Raw genomic sequence first — 10022 nt, 5'->3', positions numbered from 1 at the left:
TTTTCTCTAGTGACTCAAAGCGTTTTTACATAGTGAAACCCAATACCTAAGTTACATTTAAACCAGTGTGGGTGGCACTGGGAGCAGGTGGGTAAATAGTCTTGCCCAAGGACACAACGGCAATGACTAGGATGGCGGAAGCGGGAATTGAACCTGGAACCCTCAAGTTGCTAGCACGGCTGGCACGGCCAACCGAGCTATACCCCACCAAAATACAGTAACAATGTTCAGAATTTATTTCCCAGTTGCCTCTCCGTCAAACACACCATCTGCAGCCTTTCCATATTGTCATGGATAAATGTCCGCCGTTTAGATTTGAACATTCTTAGCTGGCTCGGTGTAGACTCACCGTGATACGCTCAAATGACTTCGTTGAGTCAGCGACGCGCTCGATCATTTATTTATTTCTTTAATGTAATTCTTCTTCTCTGCACTTTCGTCCTTGCCAGGCTTGGAAAAACAAAGTCATGTCGATATTCTCGCTCTAAGTAGTAGTAAGAAGTAACCATAACGCAGCGAGTAAGAATTAACCATAACGCAGCGAGTAAGAAGTAACCATAACGCAGCAAGTAAGAAGTAACCATAATGCAGCGAGTAAGTAAGAAGTAATCATAACGCAGCCAGTAAGAAGTAACCATAACGCAGCCAGTTAGAAGTAACCATAATACAGCGAGTAAGAAATAACCATAACACAGCGAGTAAGAAGTAACCATAACGCAGCGAGTAAGAAGTAACCATAACGCAGCCAGTAAGAAGTAACCATAACGCAGCTAGTAAGAAGTAACCATAACGCAGCCAGTGAGAAGTAACCATAACACAGCAAGTAAGAAGTAACTATAACTCAGCGAGTAAGAAGTAACCATAACGCAGCGAGTAAGAAGTAACCACAATGCAGCGAGTTAGAAGTAACCATAACGCAGCGAGTAAGAAGTAACCATAACGCAGCGAGTAAGAAGTAACCATAACACAGCGAGTAAAAGTAACCATAACACAGTGAGTAAGAAGTAACCATAACGCAGCCTGTAAGAAGTAACCATAATACAGCGAGTAAGAAGTAACTATAACTCAGCGAGTAAGAAGTAACCATAACACAGCGAGTAAGAAGTAACCATAACGCAGCCTGTAAGAAGTAACCATAACACAGCGAGTAAGAAGTAACCATAACGCAGCGAGTGAGAAGTAACCATAACGCAGCGAGTAAGAAGTAACCATAACTCAGCGAGTGAGAAGTAACCATAACGCAGCGAGTAAGAAGTAACCATAACACAGCGAGTAAGAAGTAACCATAACACAGCAAGTAAGAAGTAACTATAACTCAGCGAGTAAGAAGTAACTATAACTCAGCGAGTAAGAAGTAACCATAACGCAGCCTGTAAGAAGTAACCATAACACAGCGAGTAAGAAGTAACCATAACGCAGCGAGTGAGAAGTAACCATAACGCAGCGAGTAAGAAGTAACCATAACTCAGCGAGTGAGAAGTAACCATAACGCAGCGAGTAAGAAGTAACCATAACACAGCGAGTAAGAAGTAACCATAACACAGCGAGTAAGAAGTAACTATAACACAGCGAGTAAGAAGTAACTATAACTCAGCGAGTAAGAAGTAACCATAACGCAGCAAGTAAGAATTAACCATAATGCAGCGAGTAAGAGGTAACTATAACTCAGCGAGTAAGAAGTAACCATAACACAGCCAGTAAGAAGTAACCATAATACAGCGAGTAAGACGTAACCATAATACAGCGAGTAAGACGTAACCATAACACAGCGAGTAAGAAGTAACCATAATACAGCGAGTAAGACGTAACCATAACACAGCGAGTAAGAAGTAACCATAATACAGCGAGTAAGACGTAACCATAACACAGCGAGTAAAAAGTAACCATAATACAGCGAGTAAGACGTAACCATAACACAGCGAGTAAGAAGTAACCATAATACAGCGAGTAAGACGTAACCATAATACAGCGAGTAAGACGTAACCATAACACAGCGAGTAAGAAGTAACCATAATACAGCGAGTAAGACATAACCATAATACAGCGAGCAAGACGTAACCATAATACAGCGAGTAAGACGTAACCATAATACAGCGAGTAAGAAGTAACCATAACACAGCGAGTAAGAAGTAACCATAATACAGCGAGTAAGAAGTAACCATAATACAGCGAGTAAGAAGTAACCATAATACAACGAGTAAGACGTAACCATAACAAAGCGACCACTTCCTGTCAGCCAATCAACCCAGATGTGACCACTTCCTGTCAGCCAATCAACTCAGATGTGACCACTTCTATCAGCCAATCAAACCAGATGTGACCACTTCCTGTCAGCTAATCAACCCAGATGTGACCACTTCCTGTCTGCTAATCAACCCAGATGTGACCACTTCCTGTCTGCTAATCAACCCAGATGTGACCACTTCCTGTCAGCCAATCAACCCAGATGTGACCACTTCCTGTCAGCCAATCAACCCAGATGTGACCACTTCCTGTCTGCCAATCAAGCCAGATGTGACCACTTCCTGTCAGCCAATCAACCCAGATGTGACCGTTTCCTGTCAGCCAATCAACCCAGATGTGACCGCTTCCTGTCAGCCAATCAACCCAGATGTGGCCACTTCCTGTCAGCCAATCAACCCAGATGTGACCACTTCCTGTCAGCCAATCAACTCAGATGTGACCACTTCTATCAGCCAATCAAACCAGATGTGACCACTTCCTGTCAGCTAATCAACCCAGATGTGACCACTTCCTGTCTGCTAATCAACCCAGATGTGACCATTTCCTGTCTGCTAATCAACCCAGATGTGACCACTTCCTGTCAGCCAATCAACCCAGATGTGACCACTTCCTGTCAGCCAATCAACCCAGATGTGACCACTTCTTGTCAGCCAATCAACCCAGATGTGACCACTTCCTGTCTGCCAATCAACCCAGATGTGACCACTTCCTGTCAGCCAATCAACCCAGATGTGACCGCTTCCTGTCAGCCAATCAACCCAGATGTGACCACTTCGTGTCTGCCAATCAACCCAGATGTGACCACTTCCTGCCTGCAAATCAACCCAGATATGACCACTTCCTGTCAGCCAATCAACTAAGGCTGCCGCTAACGATTATTTTTTTATCGATTAATCTATAGATTATTTTTTTCGATTAATCGGTTAATCTATAGATTATTTTTTTCCGATTAATCTATAGATTATTTTTCCTTTTACCGATTATTTTTTTATTCAAAATGAAGATGAAAAAATAAATGTAGGCCCGTTTTTTCAAAAGGCATGGCTTTTATTTACAAAAAAAAAAGAAGTATGGCCACTCAGTCAACATTGACAACAACATGACTAAATATTCTGTAACAATGTAAACATTTAAAACTTTTAACATTTAACGAAATTAAATGTAGCTTATTTGCTTTTTAATGTGCAAATATAAAAGTCAACATCCAGTGCAAATCTTAATATTCTGCAATAGTATCAGCATTTCAAAAGTAAAAGTATTGCTTATTTTGCTTTAAAATGTGCAAAAATAAAGATAAACATCCAATACAAAAAAGTGCAAAACGAAATATTCTGTAACAACAGTGTAAACATTTCAACAAAAGTGAAAGTATTGCTTATTTGCTAAAATGTGCAAAAATAAAGATAAACATCCAATACAAAAAAGTGCCAATCTAAATATTCTGGAGCACTGTAAACATTAAGTATTGCTTTTAAAATGTGCAAAATAAACATCCAGTCCAACACAGTACACAATAACCAATTCTACTCATTCCAGTGAGTGTCTAACAGTTGTAATGAAGAAAGGTTAGCATGTCTACATGCTCTGGTTCTTTTCTTGTTTACAATATTCCCAGCAGCTGAAAATAGGCGCTCAGAAGGGGTCGATGTGGCTGGAACTGAGAGCTAATTAGCCTTCACCTCAAGCCAGGACTGCGAGCGAGCTGAGCTGCAGTTTAAGTTTCTAGAAGGTCAACGGGCTCATAGTGATGTTACTAGTAGTTGACTGGGAGGTGTTTATTATCATTTGGGGAGAGTCCGCTGCCTGATGCTCACCTGCTAAACACCTATCTGCTCCACGCTGAAGAGCTGACTACATGCGCTCTGAATACGCACTGCTGATTGGCTGACAATGCTTTGTGTGTACCAATCAGATGGTTGTGTGGGTGGGACAATGCTGCGTGTGTACCAATCAGATGGTTGTGTGGGTGGGACAATGCTGCGTGCTGAGACAGAGGCAGACGGAGCAAAGCAGCTTGTTAAGACTTTAGCTTTAGCTTAGAAACTCGTTCGGTACACCCCCGTACCGAACCGAAAGCCCCGTACCGAAACGGTTCAATACAAAACACGTACCGTTACACCCCTAGCAGATACAAATGACACATTCATGTTTTTGTGTAATGATGACAACGTATGCTCGCACGGACGATTGACAAGTTGATGGTTTTCTTTTCAAATGTTCGTTCATAGCCGTTGTGCTGCTATGATAGGCCATTTCCGCTCGACACAGTGTGCATACAACAACATTATTAGGCCGTTTATTGAAATACTCCCACACTTTTGACCACTTTTGGCATGCTTTTCCCCCCTCGCTCGCACCGCTCGCATCGTCTTCTTTGATCGTCTGCTTTGCGCTTCGCCATGACGGTAGTGTGACGTAAATATGCGACGCGTCGACGCACAAAAACGGCGTCGACGTATTTACGTAACCGATGACGTCGACTACGTCGACGCGTCGTTTCAGCCTTACAATCAACCCAGATTTGACCACTTCCTGTCAGCCAATCAACCCAAATGTGACCACTTCCTTTTAGCTAATCAACCCAGATGTGACCACTTCCTGTCAGCTATTCAACCCAGATGTGACCACTTCCTGTCAGCTATTCAACCCAGATGTGACCACTTCCTGTCAGCCAATCAACCCAGATGTGACCACTTCCTGTCAGCCAATCAACCCAGATGTGACAGCTTCCTGTCAGCTAATCAACCCAGCTCTTCCTGTCAGCTAATCAACCCAGATGTGGCCACTTCCTGTCAGCCAATCAACCCAGATGTGACCATTTCCTGTCAGCCAATCAACCCAGATGTGACCACTTCCTGTCAGCCAATCAACCCAGATGTGACCACTTCCTGTCAGCTATTCAACCCAGCATTTCCTGTCAGCTAATCAACCCAGATGTGACCACTTCCTTTCAGCTAATCAACCCAGATGTGACCGCTTCATGTCAGCCAATCAACCCAGATGACACCACTTCGTGTCTGCCAATCAACCCAGATGTGACCACTTCCTGCCTGCAAATCAACCCAGATATGACCACTTCCTGTCAGCCAATCAACCCAGATTTGACCACTTCCTGTCAGCCAATCAACCCAAATGTGACCACTTCCTTTTAGCTAATCAACCCAGATGTGACCACTTCCTGTCAGCTATTCAACCCAGATGTGACCACTTCCTGTCAGCCAATCAACCCAGATGTGACCACTTCCTGTCAGCCAATCAACCCAGATGTGACCACTTCCTGTCAGCTAATCAACCCAGCATTTCCTGTCAGCTAATCAACCCAGATGTGACCACTTCCTTTCAGCTAATCAACCCAGATGTGACCACTTCCTGTCAGCCAATCAACCCAGATGTGACCATTTCCTGTGAGCCAATCAACCCAGATGTGACCACTTCCTGTCTGCTAATCAACCCAGATGTGACCACTTCCTGTCTGCCAATCAACCCAGATGTGACCACTTCTTGTCAGCCAATCAACCCAGATGTGAACACTTCCTGTCAGCTAATCAACCCAGATGTGACCACTTCCTGTCTGCCAATCAACCCAGATGTGGCCACTTCCTGTCTGCCAATCAACCCAGATGTGACCGTTTCCTGTCAGCCAATCAACCCAGATGTGACCACTTCCTGCCTGCAAATCAACCCAGATATGACCACTTCCTGTCCGCCAATCAACCCAGATTTGACCACTTCCTGTCAGCCAATCAACCCAAATGTGACCACTTCCTTTTAGCTAATCAACCCAGATGTGACCACTTCCTGTCAGCTATACAACCCAGATGTGACCACTTCCTGTCAGCCAATCAACCCAGATGTGACCACTTCCTGTCAGCCAATCAACCCAGATGTGACCACTTCCTGTCAGCCAATCAACCCAGATGTGACCACTTCCTGCCAGCCAATCAACCCAGCTCTTCCTGTCATTTAATCAACCCAGATGTGGCCACTTCCTGTCAGCCAATCAACCCAGATGTGACCACTTCCTGTCAGCCAATCAACCCAGATGTGACCACTTCCTGTCAGCCAATCAACCCAGATGTGACCACTTCCTGCCAGCTAATCAACCCCGCTCTTCCTGTCATTTAATCAACCCAGATGTGGCCACTTCCTGTCAGCCAATCAACCCAGATGTGACCACTTCCTGTCAGCCAATCAACCCAGATGTGACCACTTCCTGTCAGCTAATCAACCCAGCATTTCCTGTCAGCTAATCAACCCAGATGTGACCACTTCCTTTCAGCTAATCAACCCAGATGTGACCACTTCCTGTCAGCCAATCAACCCAGATGTGACCATTTCCTGTGAGCCAATCAACCCAGATGTGACCACTTCCTGTCTGCTAATCAACCCAGATGTGACCACTTCCTGTCTGCTAATCAACTCAGATGTGACCACTTCCTGTCTGCTAATCAACCCAGATGTGACCACTTCTTGTCAGCCAATCAACCCAGATGTGACCACTTCTTGTCAGCCAATCAACCCAGATGTGACCACTTCCTGTCTGCCAATCAACCCAGATGTGACCACTTCCTGTCTGCCAATCAACCCAGATGTGACCACTTCCCGTCAGCTAAAACATGTTGTCAGTAAAACCCATCCATCCATTTTTTTCCGTTTAAGATCGTTTTGTTCCAAAGGTGAGTGAGTACACAGCAGAAAAGTAAGTATACTTTCTGAAAGTGTTAAAAACCGAACATTTACTTTGTCATTTGTCTTTCTGTATTTCATTCCATGTCGTGACCCAGTAAATAGTTCTTTTATAACTGCACACGAAAATTGTTACCTCCTTTGGCATAAACCGTGTTATTTCACTGCTGTGCTTTTATTTTGAAGGCTAGACTTTTTGGTTCAGTGGTCCTCAACTGTTTTCACCAGGTAGCACCTCAGAAAAAAACTTCTTCTGCTTATTTAATGTGGGGTTGCGGGTGCAGCAGCCGAAGCAGAGAAGCCCAGACTTCCCTGAATATAGAAACATACAACACTGTACTTTAGTCAAGTGATTCTTTGGCGTGCCACAGTTGGAGAATCACTGCTACACTATAGTTCAAGGATGTCCAACGTTTGGCCCGAGGGCCATTTGCAGCCCGCAGCGAGTTTTTTAACACATTCTCAAAATACTATAAAAAAAGAAGTGGCTTAAAATAGCAAACAGGTGAAATTTAATGAGCAAAACTTGAAATGTTGACGCTAACAACAGAAAGCTGCCTTACAGGCAATTTTTTAATCATTATTATAAAAATAAAAACATCTAAATCAATTTAGTTATGATTTATTGATCTATTCAAGCCTCTAATTGCGTCACATCAAATATTTCACTTTGAAATATTTTTCGGGGAGAATTTTTATTTTTATGTGTTTGCCATATAAACATAAAATGTACTTTGACAAAAAGGGCATAAAACAAACAAACTAAAAAAACAACTTATATAATCAACAGATCTTAAGTTGACGTATGGGCTTAAGTGTTTAAAGTTAAAAAAAATATATATTTGTGTAATTTTTAGGAGTGAGGGCCTTTTGGATCCCTGAGAATTTTAGTGGATTAATTTTTAACTGTCATTGCTTAAAAAATTAAGAATTACAAATCTATGTTATAATTAATTATTTACATATTAAGGCTTCAATTTCTTAACATAAAATATTCCACTTTGAATTTTTTAAGGGGTGGAATATTGCACTTTGTATTTTTGCCATAAAAAACAGGGTTTTGACAAAAAGGGCTTTATATTGTAGAAGTTGATCTAGAGATTCATGTGTATTTATAATTATTGTTTTTTTAAATTATTCAATTAATTATTTTTTTTATGACCAAGACACTTCCGGGCCCCCTGGACCAAACTGGAAGGAAGTTCTAAAGGTTAAACAAACATGTACATATTTTATTGGTTTTGAAAATTAAAAATATCAGAGTGTGGCCCTCAGTGGAAAAGGTTTGGTGTAGGAAGATGATTGCAGAAGTTACAATACATGACAACTGAACATTGTTTTATTAGAGGTGGTTTGTGAACAACAACTGGATAAAACTCTTTATTCACAATATTTACAATTGTTTCATGGAAACAGCGTTCACCTCAGTCTCCATCAAAGGGCAAAGGACAGCCCATGCTGCCAGAATCAACCAGTAAAAAAACAGGTGAATATTTTGAGATTTAAATGAGGCCTTCAGGCTCTCCCAGTGATGTAGGAAATATGACAACCTGGCAGATTATTGGCAACATCACCTGGAACTGTTTGTATTTGTCCTTATGCTGGATTTACACCTGCACAAAAAAAGGTTCCATTTATATTGGGTTCCTTCCATGAATCGAGGGTAATTAATTTAAAAACGGATCAAATTGGGACCGCAGGGAGTGGCAGGAACTTTAAATGAGTACACATGAGAGCGGTGGTGTTGATAAAAGTGCAATTTCAATGTTGATGTTAAAAAACAATAATGAGGGTTATGGCAAGCAGAAAATTGTCAAGTTGTTTTTACTAAAGTACATGAAGTGTATTTAATCCGATGGCGCTAATGTATGGCTTTAGTTCAACGACACACTAAATAGAGACTACACCAGGGGTCCCCAAACTACAGCCCGCAGGCAGGATCCGAGCCGCCAGCGTCCACAATCTGGCCCGCGGGACGTCTCAAGTAAGTTTGCGTTTTTAAATGTGGCCTGCGCAGCCACTAAGTTATTGTTGATGGAGATGATCTTACAGGGTCTGCTGTTGCAAAAGTGGGAGATTTCTCTTTTTCTACTTGAAGAAATGTTTCTACATTTAGTGTTGAATGCGGGAGGGGATTGAAGAAGACCACCAAAAATAAAGAGAAGGGAAGGGATTCATACGGCCCCATTGCTGGGTGGATCTCGTGCCAGAGTCTGCTGGAAATGATGGAAAGTGCCTCTCTAAATAGTAACTGATGCTGTGGTCAAAGTTGGATTTGCCACCAAACACATTTGAAGTTATTCAACACTCTACTGCCATCTGGCCACTGAAGTGGATAGTGCGCCCCCTCAATTTGTCACGTTTCATGTGTCAGGTAAACCGTGACAAATGAGGCCATATGAATATCTTTCCTATCTATACATTATATTCATATATATGTGTATATATATATATAAAGTACCTATATATATATATATATATATATATATATATATATATATATATATATATATATGAACATTATATATATATATATATATACATACATACATACATACATACATACATATATATATATATGTATATATATACATATATATATATATATACACATATATATATGTCAATATATATATATATATATATATATATACACACATACATACATACATATATATATATATATACACATATATATATATATATGTCAATATATATATATATACACACATACATACATACATACATACATATATATATATATATAAATATATATATATACATACACAAAATATGCACCCCCTGCCAAATAGTTTTTACCCAATGTGGCCCCCCGAGTCAGAAAGTTTGGGGCCCCCTGGTCCGCACAAACTGCTAAATGAAGTTGTCCAAAGGTCAAGAAGCCACTAAAGCAACAATAAACATGTTCCACAGGTGAGTGATAAGATGAAGACTATGTTCCCACTCTCTTCTCACAAAAACAAGATCATCTGCAGATGAAAAGCAGCAAAGCCCTGACATGAATATTCCAGTTAGTCCTGAATGAGCCCAGGAGTCCTGGTATCAATATATTGTTGTGTGGAAGTAAACGC

General features: G+C 41.3%; 1 protein-coding gene across 1 annotated transcript in view; it reads left to right on the top strand.

Moving 5' to 3' along the window:
* Positions 1 to 797, top strand: part of dnajc11b (DnaJ (Hsp40) homolog, subfamily C, member 11b) — a 75737-nt gene extending 74940 nt beyond the window's left edge. Inside the window, exon 16 of the mRNA XM_062056598.1 lies at positions 1 to 797. This exon is cut by the window's left edge and continues 1785 nt beyond it. The gene's annotated coding sequence lies outside the window, so the exon portion shown is untranslated.
* Positions 798 to 10022: the final 9225 nt, after the last annotated feature.

Source organism: Entelurus aequoreus, linkage group LG01 (assembly GCF_033978785.1).
Source record: "Entelurus aequoreus isolate RoL-2023_Sb linkage group LG01, RoL_Eaeq_v1.1, whole genome shotgun sequence".
Classification (NCBI taxonomy): domain Eukaryota; kingdom Metazoa; phylum Chordata; class Actinopteri; order Syngnathiformes; family Syngnathidae; genus Entelurus; species Entelurus aequoreus.
Note: the sequence above shows the minus strand (reverse complement) of the source record. Positions and strands in the feature narration are given on the sequence as shown.